This window comes from Bos indicus, chromosome 26, assembly GCF_029378745.1.
Source record: "Bos indicus isolate NIAB-ARS_2022 breed Sahiwal x Tharparkar chromosome 26, NIAB-ARS_B.indTharparkar_mat_pri_1.0, whole genome shotgun sequence".
NCBI lineage: Eukaryota > Metazoa > Chordata > Mammalia > Artiodactyla > Bovidae > Bos > Bos indicus.
Genome location: NC_091785.1, coordinates 3,459,596 through 3,479,749, shown reverse-complemented (window position 1 = coordinate 3,479,749; position 20,154 = coordinate 3,459,596).

Below are 20,154 nucleotides of genomic sequence, written 5' to 3'. Positions count from 1 at the left end.
CCTTGTGGAGCTACATATAATTCATGGGGTTCCAAAAGAGCCAGACACAACTTAGCAACTAAACAACAACAACAATGAATGAGATTATCAAAAGCAGTGGCATGGATACAGAAGAGATGTCCAAGCTATTATAAAAGGACTACTCCAACATAAAAAAAAAAAAAAAAAAAACTTGAAGGGAAGCAGATAAACTACCAAAGGGGACTGAAAAGGAGTGACAAGTAATGCAGAACTAAAGTCAAAAGCAAGTAATATCGAGCTCCAAGAAGTGCAAGGGTCAATTTTGTGTAAATCAAAAAATGGGTTCATTCCCCATAGCATAATACTACCATCTGCTGAAAACAGTCGGTAAAAAATAGTACTGCCATCTGCTGAAAAAAGTCTATGAGAATTATATCAATGTCCTGTGGCCCTAAGGTAAATGTCCCTCATACTTAACGTAAGCAGTAAAGAAAGTGGGTCAAGAAGTATGAAGTATGTTAAATATTTACATTATGCCAAGACTTTCAAGTATTGAGAACTTATTAATAGATACAGCAACCTGCAAGATATGGTGATCTCTTGGAATCATGGAGATAAAAATCTAATTACTGGGTGTTAAAAGAAAGTGAGCATAAAAAATTGATGATAGTGACAACTGACAATTATATCAAGCAGAGAAACAGGTCAGTGGATGACTAGCAAAGTTGTTTCCAGGGAATAGGGTAGAGAAAAATTGGTAATGAAATAGAATGCAGGAAAAACTAAGACAGCAATATTCTGCAATAGACAAGAGAGTGCAGAGGGAAATATAACTCATTTATAGGAACAGGTAAAAAGCAGAGTATATGGGTAGAACAAGTAAGAAACAGAGTATTTAGGTAGAAATGGTAGGAGGGTAGATATGGTGATTGGAGCCTGTGGACATTTTCTTCTTTCCACAGTATAGTAAAAAGCAAGGTCTGGAGAAGAATATTGGGATGAGGAAAGTGATTGGCAAGCTTTCTCAATGATATCCTTCTCAGATGCCCATTGCTTTTACTATTACTACAAGAACTAACAGAATCTCAAAGGTGTACCCATACATATTGAAGAAAACATTTTTCTAGTGACCATTCAATAGCACTAGCCCAAACAGTAGAAAGAACTTGGTGGGATGGATAAATGAGATGTGGTACATATATACAGTGGAATATTACTCAGGCATAAAAAAAAAAAAAAAACATGAAATGATACCATTTTCAGTAACATGGATAGAACTAGAGAATATCATACAAATATTATTTCTTGTCAGAATGAGAAAAACTAATATCACATGATATTTCTTATATGTAGAGTCTAAAAAGTTGTACAGATGGGCTTATTTATAAAACAGAAATAGAGTCACAGATGTAGAAAACATAATTACAGTTGCCAGGGAATAGAGAGGGGAGGGATGAATTGGGAGGTAATAAGGTATAGCACAAGGAACTCTACTCTATCTGCTTATACGATGCAAATGGGCTCCCCTGGTAGCTCATTTGGTAAAGAATATGCCTGCAAAGCAGGAGATCAACTGCAATGCCAGAGACATGACTTTGATCTCTGGGTAGGGAAGATCCCCTGGAAAGTGAGAAGGAATGACAACCCACTCCAGTATTCTTGCCTGGGAAATCTCATAGACAGGAGTCTGGCAGGCTATAGTCCATGGGGTCACAGGAATAAGACAGGACTTACTGACTAAATCACCACCATAGGATTAAAGTAGCTATTTCTACAGGTGTACATATTTAGAACACTTAAATAATTTAACTATCAAAACGGTATTAAATATTGAATTATTAATATTAAAGTTATTAAATATTTTATTAAATGAATGTTATTAAATATTCATTTGATAACACTTGTAAAACTTCAACCATTCCTCACTATTACTTATCTATGTTAGAGAGAAACATATAATTTCTTCAGCAATTGTTTTATTATAGCCTTCCAGAATTTATTCAACCACTCAAAATTTTCTGCACTTTGCAGTCCCTGGCAACTCCCATTCTACTCTCTTCTGAAAGGGAAAATAAATAACCAACAAGATTAATAGGCAACCTACAGAATGAGTAAAAATATTTCAAACTATATATCTGAGGAGGGGATTAATAGTAAAAATATATATATAGATGCACAGAAATCAGGAAAAAGCAAACAATCTATTTTAAAATGGACAGAGGAGCTAAATAGATTTTTTTTCTAAGAAGAAATAAAAGTTACCGTAAGTTACATGGAAAGACATTCAGCATGGAAAATCTTCAGGGAAATGTGAATCAAAACTACAATGAGATCACCTCAGTATGCTGAATAGTATCTTTAATACCCACCTCTTTTAACTTCCAAAAGAAAGAAACTGGGGTTTTACTAAAATTCTAAGTCTTGCAATTTTGTATAGAAAAAGGAGCTTGAACTTCAAGGAAAATACACCTTGTTTTTTATCCCAGATCTTTCCTGAATTTTCGGTCCAATTAAATTTAAGTTTTGAAAAGAAGTGATAGTATTTAATGGTTTTTCCATTAGTCATGTCAATGGATGTGAGAATTGGACCATGAAGAAAACTAAGCACCATAGAACTGATGCTTTTGAACTGTAGTGTTGGAGAAGAATCTTGAGAGTCCTTTGAACTTCAAGGAGATCAAATCTGTCAGTCCTAAAAGAAATCAATCCTGAATATTAATTGGAAGGACTGATGCTGAAGCTGAAACTCTAATATTTTGGACACCTGATAAGAGCCAACTCATTAGAAAAGACCCTGAGGCTGGGAAAGATTGAAAGCAGGAGGAGACGGGGGCAACAGAGGATAAGATGGTTAGATAGCGTCATTGACTCAATGGACATGAGTTTGAGCAAGCTCCAGGAGATGGTGATGAACAGGGAAGGCTGGGGTGCTGCAGTCCATGGGATCACAAAGGACTGGACATGACTGAGCCACTGAACAACACCACCACCAGTTATAAGTTAATTGAGTCAAAGTATGTAAGTATCTAGTGTCAAGGAAATACGATTTTAGAAGAAATGTTACCAACAATAAATGAAGAAAAAGATTGAATAAAATAAAACCCACACTTTTTATGATAACCCAATTCACTTAAATGAGCATTATGTGCAAACAGATGTTTTAAAGCATTTGGCATGTAATAACACAACTGAGTCCAAATAAATATGCTATTTTAATTTTGTTTCTACTACCTTCCAGTCATGCTGCTGCTGCAGCTGCTGCTAAGTTGCTTCAGTCATGTCCGACTCTGTGCGACCCCAGACATGCACTGCAATCCAAAACACCTACAACAATAATAACTTATAAAACCTTTTTTCTGTTCTATAATGTTTATAATACAGAGATATTAGACCTGATATAAAACAGGTCATTTAAAAATAATTTTATTTATTTATTTTTTTGTTGTTGCACAAGCTTTTCTCTACTTGTGGTGAGTGGGGGCTGCTCTTTAGTTGCAGTGCATGGGCTTCTCATTGTGATGCCTGCTCTCAATGTGGAATATGGGATCTGGGGCTTGCTAGCTTCAGTAGCTGTGGCTCCCAGGCTCCAGAACACAGCCTTTGTACTTACGTTGCATGGGATTAGTTGCTCTGAGCCATGTGGGTAATCGAACCCTTGTTTCTTACATTGGTAGACAGATTCTTTACCATTGAGCCACCAGGGAAGCCCCAAACAGGTAAATTATTATATGTGAATTTAGCATTTGAACATATCTACTCTAAATGTTTCATGATCAAAATATTTTCAGAAAATGTCAATGATTATATAATTATCTGATGACTTTTGTTTTCCAAGCAAAAATTTAGTTAGTTGAAGGCGTATAGAATACACTTGAAAATATTTTTTGGATATTGAAGAAATTTTCCTCTTAAAGACTTTGAAAAACATGGTAAGAACAAGCCAATGCTCAAACACACAAAAATATATATATTTTTAAAAATTCATCTTTCCTTGTGTTGTAAAAATGATAGGTTAATACAAAGGCGGGAAGAGTGGCAATTCAACAAATATTTTGCCGTGGAATAAAAAATGTCAATAATATCCTAATCTGTTATGCTATTAGAAAGTCATCATCACATATATAAGGATTTTTTTTCCATGTAGTAACTTACTTTGAATATCAAACTCTTTGTTAGTTCTATGAAAATGTAAGCATCATGTAACATAAAGTAAGTTTTAAATACTTGAAAGCTTTTTTAGTCATGACAGTTGGTGATTAGGTGATCTGGGATTGGTATGGGGGCTTTAATCCAGATGATTGTTAACAAATTTAGATAACTTCTGTATTTTTACACAGTCATTCTTAGAACTGTTTCATTATCTGATGGTATAACCCTGGTGGCTCAGATGGTAAAGCATCTGCCTAAAATGCGGGAGACCCAGGTTCGATCCCTGGGTTGAGAAGATCTTCTGGAGAAGGAAATGGCAACCCACTCCACTACTTTTGCCTGGAAAATCCCATGGATGGAGGAGCTTTGTAGGCTACAGTCCATGGGGTCGCAAAGAGTCAGACACGACTGAGCAACTTCACTTTCACTTTCAAGATTAGAGATAACATATCTATATCCAGTGTAATAAAGTGAATAAAAAAGAGGAGTTGATATTCATTATATTAAAGATACTAACAAGAATGAGTCTATATCATTTCTCCTCACATCTAAATCCTCATGATACAGTTGCATAATCAAATGTAGGCACAAATTGGGGGACTGTAATATTTATTCTGGGAAATCAAATACCTAAATAAAAATTGCATTAAGGAGAGATAATATAGGGGATTATCTTCTTGATTGCATATGGATTATACAGTTTGTAAGATTTTGTTAACACTTGTCAATTTTCCTTCAATCCAAACATAATATCATAGAGGATAATATGACAATATTATATCAGAGTTCAAATGTAAAATTTAAAATATATACCTTCCAGAAAAATACAAGATAGAGATTCTTTGTAACTTTTGGCCAAAGATTTCTTAGATGTGCCCCAAAAGCACTATCTATAAAAGAAAAAAAAATGTCAAAAAGTTAGAAATTCTACATTTCTACTCTACAAGACACATTGAGAGAAAATATCTGCAAATAATATGTCTGATAAAAGATCATTTTGATATTTGGCAAAACTAATACAATTATGTAAAGTTTAAAAATAAAATAAAATTAGAAAAAAAAAACAAAAAAAAACAAACAAAAAAAACAACAAAAAAGACATGTATCCAGAATATATAAACCCAATAAAAAATCTAATTAAAAAATAAGTAGAAGCAAAGGTTTGAATATGTTTTGCCAGAGAAACTAGAGATAGCAAACGAAGTATTACAGAATTGCAAAATAGAATAATAAATCTCTGCAGTATGCCAATGGACCAGTAGCCACAGGACTGGAAAACATCAGTTTTTATTCCAACCCCAAATAAAGGCAATGCCAAAGGATGTTCAATCTACCACACTATTGCACTCAACTCACACTCTAGCAAAGTAATGCTCAAAATCCTTCAAGACAGGCTTCAACACGATGTGAACCATGAACTTCCAGATGTTCAGGCTGGATTTAGAAAAGGCAGAGGAACCGGAGATCAAATTGCTAACAACTATTAAATCATAGAAAAAAGCAAGAGTTGCAGAAAAAACATCTACTTCTGATTTATTGACTATGCCAAAGTCTTTAACTGTGTGGATCACAGCAAAGTGTGGAAAATTCTTAAAGAGATAATAATACCAGACCACCTTACTTGCTTCTTGAGATATCTGTATGCAGGTCGAGAAGCAACAGTTAGAACTGGACATGGAACAACAGACTGGTTCCAAATTTGGAAAGGAGTAAATCAAGGCTGTATATTGTCATTTAACTTATATGCAGAGTACATCATGCAAAATGTCGGGCTGGATGAAGCACAAGTTGGATTCACGATTGCCAGGAGAAATATCAATAACCTCATATACGCAGTATGACACCACCCTTATGGCAGAAAGAGAAGAACTAAAGAGTCTTGATAAAAAGTGAAAGAGGAGAGTAAAAAAAAAACTGTCTTAAAACTCAGCACTCAAAAAACTAAGATCATGCCATCTGGTCCCATCAGTTCAATTCAGTTCAGTCTCTCAGTTCAGTTCAGTTCAGTCGCTCAGTCGTGTCTGACTCTGCGACCCCATGAATTGCAGCACTCCCTGCCTCCCTGTCCATCACCAATTCCTGGAGTTCACTCACAGTTATGTCCGTCGAGTCAGTGACGCCATACAACTATCTCATCCTTTGTCCTTCCCTTCCCTTCCTGCCTTCATACTTTCCCAGCATCAGGGTCTTTTCCAAAGTGTCAGTTGTTCACATTAGGTGGTCAAAGTATTGGAGTTTCAGCTTCAGCAAAAGTCCTTGCAATGAATATTCAGGACTGATTTCCTTAGAATTGATTGGTTTGAATTCCTTGCAGTCCAAGGGACTCTCAAGATTCTTCTCCAATACCACATTTCAAAAGCATGTATTTTTAAGAGCTCAGCTTTCTTTTTTAAATTTTTTTTAAATTTTTTAACTTTACAATATTGTATTGGTTTTGGCATACATCAATATGAATCTGCCACAGGTATACATGTGTTCCCCATCCTGAACCCTCCTCCCTCCTCCCTCCCCATACCCTCCCTCTGGGTCGTCCCAGTGCACCAGCCCCAAGCATCCAGTGTCGTGCATCGAACCTGGACTGGCAACTCATTTCATGTATGATATTATACATATTTCAATGCCATTCTCCCAAATCATCCCACCCTCTCCCACAGAGTCCAAAAGACTGTTCTATACATCAGTGTCTCTTTTGCTGTCTTGTATACAGGGTTATTGTTACCATATAGTCCAATTCTCACATCCATACATGACTACTGGAAAAACCATAGCTTTGACTAGACAGACCCATGTTGGCAAAGTAATGCCTCTGCTTTTTAATATGCTATCTAAGTTGATCATAGTTGTTCTTCAAAGGAGCAAGTGTCATATAATTTCATGGCTGTTCTCACCATGTGCAGTGATTTTGGAGCCCAAGCGAAGAAAGTCTGTCACTGTTTCCATTGTTTCCCCCTTGTTTTTGCCATGAAGTGATGGGACCAGATGCCATGATCTTAGTTTTTTGAATGTTTAGTTTTAAGCCAGCTTTTTCACTTTCATCAAAAGACTCTTTAGCTCTTCACTTTCTGCCATAAGGGTGGTGTCACTCTGCGTATATGAGGTTATTGATATTTCTCCTGGCCATCTTGAATCCAGCTTGTGCTTCAAGTAGCCCAGCATTTCCCATGATGTACTCTGCATATAGATTAAATAAGCAGGGTGACAACATACAGCCTTGACATACTCCTTTCCCAATTTGGAACCAGTCTGTTGTTCCATGTCCAGTTCTACCTGTTGCTTCTTGACCTGCGTGCAAATTTCTCAGGAGGCAGGTAATGTGGTTTGGTCCCATCACTTCACGCAAATAGATGGTAAAAAAATGGAAACAGTGACATAATTTATTTTTGGGGGTTCAAAAATCACTGCAGATGGTGACTACAGCCATGAAATTTGAAAACCCTGCTCCTTGGAAGAAAAGCAATGACCAACCTAGACAACATGCTAAAAAAGTACAGCCATTACTTTGCCAACAAAGGCCAGTCTAATCAAAGCTATGGTTTTTCCAGTAGTCATGTATGGATGTGAGAGTTAGACTTAAAAAAAGGTGAGTGCCAAAGAATTGATGTTTTTGAACTGTGGCTTTGGAGAAGACCCTTAGAGTCCCTTGGACTGCAAGGAGATCAAATCAATCAATCCTAAAGGAAATCAGTCCTCAGTATTCATTGGAAGGACTTTTGCTGTAACTGAAACTCCAATTCTTTGGCCACCTGATGTGAAGAACGGACTCATTGGAAAAGACCCTGATGTTGGGTAATACTGAAGGCAGGAGGAGAAGGGACAACAGAGGATGAGACTGTTGGATGGAATCACCAACTTGATGGACATGAGTTTGAGCAAGTTCTGAGAGTTTGTGATGGATGGGAAGCTTTGCCTGTTGCAGTCCATGGGATACTAAAGAGACGGATATGACAGTGCAACTGAACTGAATTAATAGACTCTTTATACATATATCGTCAGGGATGAATCTCACATTAACTATGCCGAGTGAAAAAGGCAAACATGAATGATCACGTTCTCTGTGACTCCATTTATATAAAATTCTACCTAGTACAAACTATTCTATAATATTTCAAATACATAAGAAGTTGCATGGAAACAGAGCAGTATTGAGAAGGATCACAAAGTGCAAAAATATACTTTGGGAGTAAATATATATTTTGATTATCTTAATTTTCATGGTGTTTTCTCAGATGCCAGTATGACAAAACTTCAAATTATATATATTGAGAATCAGTGTGTGCAAATTTTGCTTCAGTAAAAATATTTTTATGCAATTTATCTCACTTTTATATTTGTAGGGAGAAATTATATGTTTTTCTATCTCTCATTATGCTTTTTGATATAGTATAGAAATATTTAAAGACAGTATTTTTAATATTCATACATCAAGTATAGTTTACATTGAATTATTAATATTTTCTTCTGTTTTGTTCTTCTTTCTAACCATTAACAAACTCCAGACAGATTTAAGTATTTAAAATTGATCACTTAATGGAATAATATGGCATTTTAATACTGTATAATGACACAAAATATAAATTATTTTTCTTTCTATTTTTCTTTTTCTTATTAAAACATTTTTATTCTATGAATTATTAATTAAAAGTATTAACCTATATAAGTGTATTATGCAAAATAAAATCATAAGATGGGGCTCATAATAATTGTAATTAAATTTGTAAGTTAAAATATGCTTAATAATTATAATAGACAATCTTCTAAAAGTAATCCACACATGTTCCATATTAATTAATAATTTACATGCATATTATTTTCTTAACATATCCTTTTGGTTGACACATATATATGACTTAAATATATATATATACATATATATACACACACACATATATATATGTGTGTATTCAGAGTCTGATATATAAATATATATGTGCTTGGAAAGATTGAAAGCAGGAGGACAAGGGGACGGCAGAGAACCAGATGGTTGGATGGTATCACTGACTCAATGGACATGAGCTTGAGCAAGCTCAGGGAGATGGTGAAGGAGAGGGAAGCCTGGTGTGCTGCAGTTTATGGAGTTGCAAAGAGTCAAACATGACTGAACAACTGACCAGCAACGAAATATATGTAGCTTTGTGCTGGGTTTCACTGAAATGGAATAGGCATATCACGTTATGGAATACACATGTTGTACTTGTCCCTAGGTTATTTTCTCTAATGTTCAAATGTTTCAGCATTTCTTAAAACTTATGGAAATGGAGAGGAATATAGAAATGTTCTTTATGTTAACTGGGCTTATATTCTTGTCTCAATTCTCTCCAATGATATGTAAAAGTGGTCTTCATATTGGCTTTCATTAAAATTCTATGGGATATCATTACCTTTAAAAAAGTCTTACTTTACTTCAAGTATGTCTTACACTTTTTGTTATATAAGAGAGAAATAAATCTATAGGCTAAATAAATAATATATTTTTAATTTTTCTCTAATGGGAGGTAATTGAGTACATATAAAGCTATATTCATCTAAAACCATAGTAGAATGTGCTTTATTCACAATAAAGCTGTCGTGTGTCAGCCATCTATAATAGGAAATGTATTTGTCTCTTTGGGCAAACAAAAGCTCCAGGTACATTAAATTCTGTAACCTTGAGTAATTAGGGTTTACTTAGACATTTCATATTAACGAGTTCTACTTAATAAGTTATGTTAGATTCCAAATGCATGGACATTTGTTTGTTTTTTAATTTGTCAAATAGTATTCATACATTTTACATGGGAGATTCAAAGTAAACTACAAGTTTATAAAAGCCACCAATATCTTAGCAAGGGAATTTAAACTTGTTTTTTGAAACATAGCTCTTTCATGAAATAACTGACTCAATATATAAAACAAACAAGATTGAGTTGGAGAAGGGCATGGCAACCACTCCAATATTCTTGCCTGGAAAATCAATGGACAGAGTATCCTGGTGGGCTACAGTCTATGGGGTCCCAAAGAGTCAGACTCGACTGAGGTGACAGCATAGACCAGACCTCACCTGGTTCACACCACCTGACAATCCATGTTACCCAGTGATTTACCTTCATGAATTCCTTAAGGATCCATGAAGCTGTTTGTACAACTCTTGTTTAGAGTATCAATATTTTAAAGGCAACCCATCCACTCAAGGGGCTTCCCTGGTAGCACAGTTGGTAAAGAGTCTGCCTGCAATGAGGAAGACCTGGGTTTGATCCCTGGGTTGGGAAGATCCCCTGGAGGAGGGCATGGCAACCCACTCCAGTATTCTTGCCTGAAGAATCCCAACAGAGAGGCCTGGCAGGCTACAGTCCATGAAGTTGCAAAGAGTTGGACTCAGTCAACTGAGCAACTAAGCACAGCACAGCACCCACTCAAGACCTCTTCTCTGGGATCTAATCCTTTCACCTTTTCAGAAGTTTGTTTGTTCATGTCATTAAAACCCACATAACCTAGTGGAGTGCAATATGGATGGACAAATGATTCAAGCGGAAGCTAACCGTCTACTGGACAGAAATCCATAAGGCTTTTTCACTTGAGAATCCTAATTGGGATAAAGAATATAAAAATGAAGCACACTGGACAAGTGAAACCATATAGTGTCAAGGAGTATATCATTACATTTTAGTGGGGAGCTTTGGCTGGAAAATTGATGATCCAAAGAATTAAAGGGGAGAAAAAAAATCCTGCCCAAGAGTGAAATGTTGATTAAGCTAAAAGCAATACACAGTTCTTAGAAAACACAGCGCCAAATTCCCACTGCCTACGCTCTGTGATTGTAAGTGCCCGGACTTAGTTTCTTCAGAATGTTAAAGTGAAATCAGTGCTCGGAATAAATACATAACAACAACACAGGGAATGGTTCTTAAATACAGTTTTGCTAAGTATAAAGTAAATCCAAAAAGATTCACATGATGTCCAAAATTGTTCCCATGATTAATAAAATTTATCACCAAAGGATATTGACCAGAGAAAAAGCAAAAGTGCTATTGGTGTGTCATTTATAAAATATTTTGGTAGAAAATTAGAATTTGAAATGCTCAAAATATTCTATGATGTACAAGTTAAATGATTGTTGTTTGATTTGTGTTTGATTTGAAAGTTTGTCTTGAAGTTTTCATCTTCAGGGAGAAAATGCTTAGCATTTTACATAAAATTATTCAAGTTTTCCTCTCTTTTCTATGTTCAAGACCAGTATGTTTCAACATATGATTTAAAGCATCTTAAGGCTTCCTTACTTCTAGACAATTTTTTTTTTAACATTTGCTCTAGGAGTTCAATTTATTCTAACTTCAGAGGATTACTTCATTAGAAAAGGTATGCAACAAAATTGAAATGAAGAGTCATTCTATAACATTTTCATGTTGGAGTTTGTGATAAATTTAGTGACAGCGGCATTACCCAACTTGGAATTATGAATTTTCTAGATATATAAATAAAAGTGGAATGAAATTACTTCATAAACTGCTTGGATGGCCTCCTCAGATTTGGAGGCTGAATATTCCCTATTTAAGAATACTTCCCTGGTCCACATACTGGATAACTTGAAAAGTTGCCAGTTTTGAGTGCAATTCAGAATGGGATGGTTTACAGTAATCAGTTTAGGGTATGGTATAAACAACCCTGTAAGTTAGATCATATGACACGTCAAATCTTATGATATATGTGGTATAATTGATTGAAAAGGACCCTATGTGGTGTTTATGGCAAGTCCCAACAGATAAATCACAATATAGACCCCTAGAGATATAAAACTAGGACAAATCATCTTCACTGGGAGATTATGCACATTTTGCCAGCTTCTGTCATGTTAATAAGCCATGGAGAGATAGAGTACTTGGACTTAGGACACCAAGTGGCAATGAAACACAAAGTCATCTTACAACCAGAACTTCCCATTGGGAACTGGTTTCTCTCTAACTCATCAGCTCATAAATATGGCTCAGCTGGTAAAGAATCCGCCTGCAATATGGGAGACCTGGGTTTGACCCCAGGTTGGGAGGATCCTCTGGAGAAGGGAAAGGCTACCCACTCCAGTATTCTGGCCTGGAGAATTACATGGACTGTATAGTCCATGGGGTCACAAAGAGTTCAACACAACTGAGTGACTTTCACTTTTTCACTAATGATACATATGGGTGAATTTTCTCTAGAATCAATGGTGTCCAAAAGACAATAGAATATAAAGTGCTGAAAGGAAAACACTGTCAGGCTAGAATTCTATACTCAGTGAAAATAAAGTTCAAAATGAAGGTGAAATAAAGTAATTTCAGACAGATGAATGTTGGGAGAATTCATCTCCAGCAGAACCACACTAAAATACCATAAGATGGAAGTAGTTCATGCAGAGGGCATCAGCAAGCTAAGTGAGAAGACAGCCCAATCATGCACCAGCACTTTTGAAGATTACTTAATAGCAAAGTGATTATAAGTAACTCTTCTTTTCTGAAGGGATAGCTATTTATTTTAGCAGAAATTGGCACATATTCCAAGTATAGGTTTATATTTCATGCTTTAGGGCCTCATTTAGTACTACTATGAGAGGGACTGCAGTGTGCTTTATCATATGGCACATCTCCTATTGTATTATTTTCAACCAAATCACCCATTTTACAGCAAAAGAGTGTGGGAGTATGCACTGGAATGGCCTGTTGAAGTGCCAAATCAAAGGTGATGATTTTCATGCATTTTAAAGTAAATATATTTATATGATGTCCCCAGTAGAAAGAAAATGTCATCTATTTGGGAACCATGAAATGGAAACATGATTGACACTGCTTATTAGAACTCCCAGTGATGGATTTTAGGAGCTTATGCTTTCCGTCCTCACATCGCTAGATTCTGTGGGATTAAAGACGAAGATGTCTAAAGTTCAGAAATCAAGATTTGCCTTAAAGATACAATTAAAGTACTAATGAAGAGAGCAATTTTGGCTCCTCATACCAAGACACCTTGACCAAAAGGAAGAAGTAGGGAGAAATATATATTTGTTACTCAGGCCTGCATTTAGGTGCCTCCTGATTACACTATTGACAATGTTATGATAAATAAGAAAATAACTCTAATGTAAATGCTTTTTGTGATAGCTTCCACCTCGAAGTAAGCTTCTCAAAGGATCATACCTGTGGCTATCTATTCATCTATCTATAACATGATGAGAAGTAGTTAATACTATACTTATTATTAGACTGAATAGAGAATTTAATCATATACCAGTTATAGTATTTACTTCATAAATAACAAACCTCAGATAAACGGAATGGATATTTGAAGATACCCTGAAAACAAAATGTTAAGGAAACATCATCTCAGCAAGACATTTCTGGAGAATACTCAGGAAATGATTTGATTTCAGAAATAAAATGGAACTTAAGTATCAATACATGCTTTAGTAGGATAAACCATTCTTCATATTTTTCTAAGGATATTTTTAAAATAGTCTATTTTCCTGATTGAATGACCTCAGAGTCACTGAACTGCCATACTTATTGGTTTCAATCTCTTTTCTTTTCGGTTAAGGTCATTGTAGGAAATCAACTTAAATATAATGCATACAAACTTCATTTCTTGTAGAACTTTGCAACATTCACTTAGAGTTCTTTTTTTTTTTTTTTTTAATTTTAATTATATTACTCAACAAAAAGTAGGCCAATGGATATGACTAAAGTATATCAACATATTTTCTTTTCTGTTTTAATACACTATCTGGATACTACTTGAATAATTATAGAAAACTGAACTTATAAATTATTTCCTATCATACCATCTAATTTATACTTTCCCCACTTCCAAAAGACAAAACAAACAAACAAAAATTACTCCTTCTCCAGGGCTATGCTTATGCTCTCAGTAAATGGCATTACTCTTCTCCCACTTGATCAATAATGAACTCAATATTTTTGAGTGATTCTATGAGTGACAAAGTCACACCTCTACTCAAATCTCTGCAATGCCTTTCCAATTCACTTACAGTATAACTCAGACAGTTTATCATTACCTAAGTGTCTAAAGGAAATGCCAAGCCACTCCAGTGTTCTTGCTTGGAGAATCCCAGGGACAGGGGAGCCTGGTGGGCTGCCGTCTATGGGTCGCACAGAGTCAGACACGACTGAAGTGACTTAGCAGCAGCAGCAGCAGCAAGTGTCTAAATGACCCAGCTCTTGGTTGCTTCTATTCTCATGTCTTACTTCTTTCCAAGTCATTCACTATCTATTAGCCACAATGGCCTTTTTGTTGCTGTTCAAAAACTTCAACCATCTCTCTAACTTATAATATTTGGATTTGCTCTGCTCTCTGCAGGAACACTCATTCACAAGATAATCTGTCATCATATTCTATATCTGTCTGTGAGTCCATTTATTTCATTACTGTCTATCTTCCTTCATTAAAGTGAAAGTTCCATAAGGACGGGGACTTTGTTTTCCTCAGAGTGGTATTCCCATTCACTATATACTCATAATAAATACTAGATAAATATTTCATGAATGAAGTAAAGCTATTAAAATGATGTTGCTTCTACTTCCTTTTACTTCTGTTTGCAATATTTTTTATTTATCACCACTGCACAGGCCACTCCCATTTTTCATCCTACTGAAATAATCTTCTATATGATGACTTCATTTCTACCCCTGACACCATGTAATTCATACTGTAAAGGCCAGTTTTCATTCCAATCCCAAAGAAGGGCAATGCAAAAAAAAATGTTCAAGATAACACACAATTGCACCCATTTCACAAACTAGTAAAGTAATACTCAATATTCTTCATGCCAGGCTTCAACAGTTCATGAACTGAGAACTTCCAGATGTTCAAGCTGGATTGTGAAAAGGCAGAGGAACCAGAGATCAAATTGCCAACATCCATTGTATCATAGAAAAAGCATGAGAATTTGAGAAAAAAGAAATCTACTTATGTTTCCTTGACTATGTTAAAGGCTTTGACTGTATGTATCACAATAAACTGTGGAAAATTCTCAAAAAGATGGGAATTTGCAGACCACCTTATCTGTGTCCTGTGAAACCCTGCTTCTTGTTGCAGTTCAAGAAGCAGCAATTAGAACCAGACATGTAAAAATGGACAGGCTCCAAATTGGGAAAGGAGTATGTCAAAGATGTATATTGTCATCCTGTTTATTTAACTTCTATGCAAAGTACATCATGCAAAATTTTGGGTTGGATGAAGCACAAGCTGGAATCAAGATTGCTAGGAGAAATATTAATAACTTCAGGTATGCAGATGACACCACCCTTATGGCAGAAAGAGAAGAGGAACTAAAGAGCCTTGTGATAAAGGTAAAGGAGGAGAGTGAAAAAAACTAGCTTAAAACTCAACATTCAAAAAGCAAAGATCATGGCATCTGGTCCCATCAGTTCATGGCAAATAAATGGGGAAACAATGGAAACAGTGACAAAATGTATTTTCTTGAGCTCCAAAATCACTTCAGATGGTGACTGCAGCCATGAAATTATAAGACGCTTGGTTCTTGGAAGAAAAGCTATGACAAACTTAGACAGCATACAAAAAGCAGAGACATTACTTTGCCGACAGAGGTCCATCTAGTCAAAGCTATGGCTTTTCCATTAGTCATGTACAGCTGAACAATAAAAAAGGTTGAGTGCTGAAGAATTGATGCCTTCCAACTGTGGTGTTGGAGAAGACTCTTGAGTGTCCCTTGGACAGCAAGGAGATTAAATCAGTCAGTCCTAAAGGAAATAAACCCTGAATATTCACTGGAAAGACTGATGCTGAAGCTGAAGCTCCAGTACTTTGGCCACCTGATGCAAAGAGCTGACTCATTGGAAAAGACCCTGATTACGGGAAAGACTGAAGGCAGAAGGAAGGGGACAGCAGAGGATGAGGTGGTTAGATGACTCAATGGACATGAGTTTGAGCAAATTATGGGAAATAGTCAAGTACACGGAAGGCTGGCATGCTGCAGTCCGTGGGGTAGCAAAGAGTCAGACATGACTGAGTGACTGAATGACAATCCATGCTTCACATTAAAGTCATTGCTGTAATTTGAAAACACAATTATGGTTGCACCATGACCCTAATCTTAAAGCTTCTCAATTGCATTCTTTTGATAGTAACAGAAATTTTAATAGAAGTCTACAGACCTTGACTTCCTCATTAGCCTTTTCTCATTTTTTAAATTTCTGTCTACAGCCATATTCCTTTGTTTTATATACCTTTAAATATTTTCTCCTTGGTTCCCTGGGGATCTGTTTTCTGATTCTATCTCCCCCATATCATGCTAGTTTATTCTGTTATATGTTCCAGATTATCCTGTACATATCTTTCTAATTTATCAAAGTTATTCATAGCTTCCCTCCTGCATAAGAGCAGAGTCCTTGCAAACTAACAAGAAGGTTTGTTCATTCCACTCCTAGTGGGGTCTTGTTCAGGACTGGGTTTACCTGGGTAAGCTGTGCCTCCCTTATATATTTTGAATCAAGGAGCAACTTCCTACATAGGTTCTGTACAGGAAACAAATGAGTGGCTTCTTTTTCACAGAGAACCAAAAATCTAATGTCATATGTAGAATTAACCAGCATTTTGTAAAACAAACTTTCTAGTTGTTAACAGTGTTACATAAGGTTGAGCATGAAATGAGGCATGAAAGCTATTAGAAAGCTATTAGAAAATGAGATGGATGAAACTGGAACCTATTATACAGAGTGAAGTAAGCCAGAAAGAAAAACACCAATACAGTATACTAATGCATATATATGGAATTTAGAAAGATGGTAACAATAACCCTGTGTACGAGACAGCAAAAGAGACACTGATGTATAGATCAGTCTTATGGACTCTGTGGGAGAGGGAGAGGGTGGGGAGATTTGGGAGAATGGCATTGAAACATGTAAAATATCATGTAGGAAACGAGTTGTCAGTCCAGGTTCGATGCACGATGCTGGATGCTTGGGGCTGGTGCACTGGGATGACCCAGAGGGAGGGTATAGGGAGGGAGGAGGGAGGAGGGTTCAGGATGGGGAACACAGGTATACCTGTGGCGGATTCATTTCGATATTTGGCAAAACTAATACAATATTGTAAAGTTTAAAAATAAAATAAAAATTTAAAAAAAAAGAAAATAAAACAAATTATAAGAAAACCAAAAAGGTAATTTTCTGTGATATTTTCCTAAGGCTACTAGATAAATTTCTCCAAAGAGATTATGGTATGCCCCTAGCCACCAAAGTTCAAGCTCTACAACATGTAGGAACAGAGTGCTTGGGACACATGGCAAATTTGCTCACTAGATAATGTCCCGTTTCCTCTTTAAGCAGTTATTGCACAAATTATTTTACAGATGTCCTAGAGTCAACTTTCCAAGAAAATTTGCTCTTCACTTGGTAAACAATCTTCAAATAACCCTTAAAAAAACTCTATAGTATATGGTGTATATAGGTGTTCCAAGCACCTAATAAGAACTGGAAAGAGTAACTCCAGATAGTCAGTGCTTACCAGGATTAACAGAAATAAATGATAGTATTTAAGGATAGAATGCAGGAAGCCTACTCTACCTTTAAATTTCCAGAAAAGTAGTGGTTTACTAAAGATCAATATTGAGATAATGTTAACTCTATCAGGTATATTCATTTATTTAATTTTTTTAGGATTTTATTTTATTTTTTATATATATTTTATTTTATTTTTTAACTTTATCAGGTATATTTAAACAAGTATAAAATAGCTGCAGTGATGAGTATGTAGAGACAGAGGAATATTGTTAAATTCAGGACTAATTCATCCTATTATGCAATTTATTATTTTCATATTACAGACAATATTAAGAAAATTTAAGTTCAGATTTTGGGATCATCCCTCAGATTATTATAACATTATCAAATATTATGCATTCAGTACAGAAGTGTCTACCTCTCTGAGGCATTTGAAAGAAGTGATTTTCAAAATCAGCTAAGGAAAATATAGTTTTTAATTTGTCAATTGCTATTGTGATAGTTAATGAGACCATCAACAAAACAAAAAGGAACAATCTACTAAATGGGAGAAAATATTTCCAAATGATATGACTGAGAAGAGGTTAATATCTAAAATATATTAAAAACCCATACAACTCAATATTAAGCAAACAAACAACCTGATTAAAACATGGGCAGAAGACCTAAATAGATATTTTCCAAAGAAGATATACAGATGACCAACAGGTACTTGAGAAGATGTCCAACATCCCTTAATCCAAGGAATGAAAATCAAAGCCACAATGACATGTCATCATACATCTATCAGAATGGCTCATTTCAAAAAGACAACAAATAACAAATGGTGGCAAGGATATTGGTGAAAGAGAACTCTTGTAATTGTGTGTGGGAAAGCTAAATGTTGCAGCCACTATGAAAAACAAGATGAGATTCCTCAAAAAATTAAAATTAGAAATACTATATGATCCTCTAATTAAAATAAATAAATTTAATTAAAACAAAGAAATACTATATGATCCAGCAATTCCACTCTTGGGTAGATAGCTGAAGAAAATGAAAACTCTAAGTCAAACAGATACACACACCTCAATGTTCATATCAGCATTACTTACAATAGCCAAGATATGGAAGCAATCTAAATGTCTATCAATAGATGATTGGATAAAGAAGATGTGGATGGAATACCACTCAGCCTGAAAAAAATAATTATGCCACTTGCAACAACATAGATGGACCTGGAGGGTATTATGGTTAGTGAAATAAGTCGGACTAAGACAAAATAGACTGACAGAACAAATTAGTGGTCACCAGCATGGTGACCAATTGAGGGAAGGCTAAGATAGGGGACGGGAATTAAGAGGTCAAAACTATTACATATAAAATAAATAAGCTACAAGGATACATTGCCCAGTACAGGGAATATAGCCAATATTTTATATTATTTTAACTGGAGTGTAATCTATAAAATTTTGAATCACTATGTTATATAAGTGAAACTAATAAAATATTATAAATCAGCTACAGCTCACTAAAAACAAAACAAAATACACAAGGCCAAGACTTGGATGAAGCAGGTAAAGCAGTCACTTTGGGCACAAAATTTAAGAGGGTATAAAAGATCAGTAATCAAAAAAAAAAAAAAAAAATCAGTAATCAGGTAAACTTTTAATGTTCCAAAATTAAAAGTAATACAAAAATTCTATATAAATAAGACATTGATATTTTATTAGATGACATGATCAGTATTAATCTGCTACAAACTACTCTTCTCTAACATGAATAACTACAATAATCTTTCAACTTGTTTCTCTGCATGCTTTTTTATAATCTCCAAAAGATAGATAATGTTCCAAAACCTTAATATTAGAATGTTAATTTCCTCAATAAGTACTTTCAAAAAATATGTTTTCATTTTTGTAGGAAAAACTGTAAATTCTTAGATGGAAATGGAGCCTCTCCTTCCAGCTTTCTGTGGTCCATTAACTCATGCCTTCCTTTAGTTCTGAGAATGTACCATGCTCTTTCCTGGGCTTCCCTGGTGGATCAGATGGTAAAAAATCTGCGTGCAATGTGGGAGACCTGAGTTCCATCTCTAGGTCAGGAAGATTCTCTGGAGAAGGGAAAGGCAACCCACTCCAGTATTCTTGCCTGGAAAATTCCATGGACAGAGGAGCCTTGTGGGCTACAGTTGATGGGGTCACAAAGAGTCAGACATGACTGAGCAACCCCCCCTTCCCCCCGCACCCTCCCCTCCCCCCCTCCCCGCTCCACACACACACACACACACACACATGCTCTTACCTGGCTCAAACAACCTTGTGTACCATGTCCCCTCTGCTGAGAAACATTTTCCCCCCTTAATTACTTAGCTAACTCCCCCTTGAACTTCTGATTGAAACCAAAGTACCAACTCTGTAAGAAGTCTTCCTTAAGAACAGTCTACATAGAATCAAGTGAGCCCTTTTCTCAAGTCTCTCTAATGCGCCATTACCATTAGTCAGAATACACGCTCCAGGAAAAAAGGGAGACCCTGACTTTGCTCACCATGATATGTCACCATTGCCTAGCCCAGTGCCTGCACACT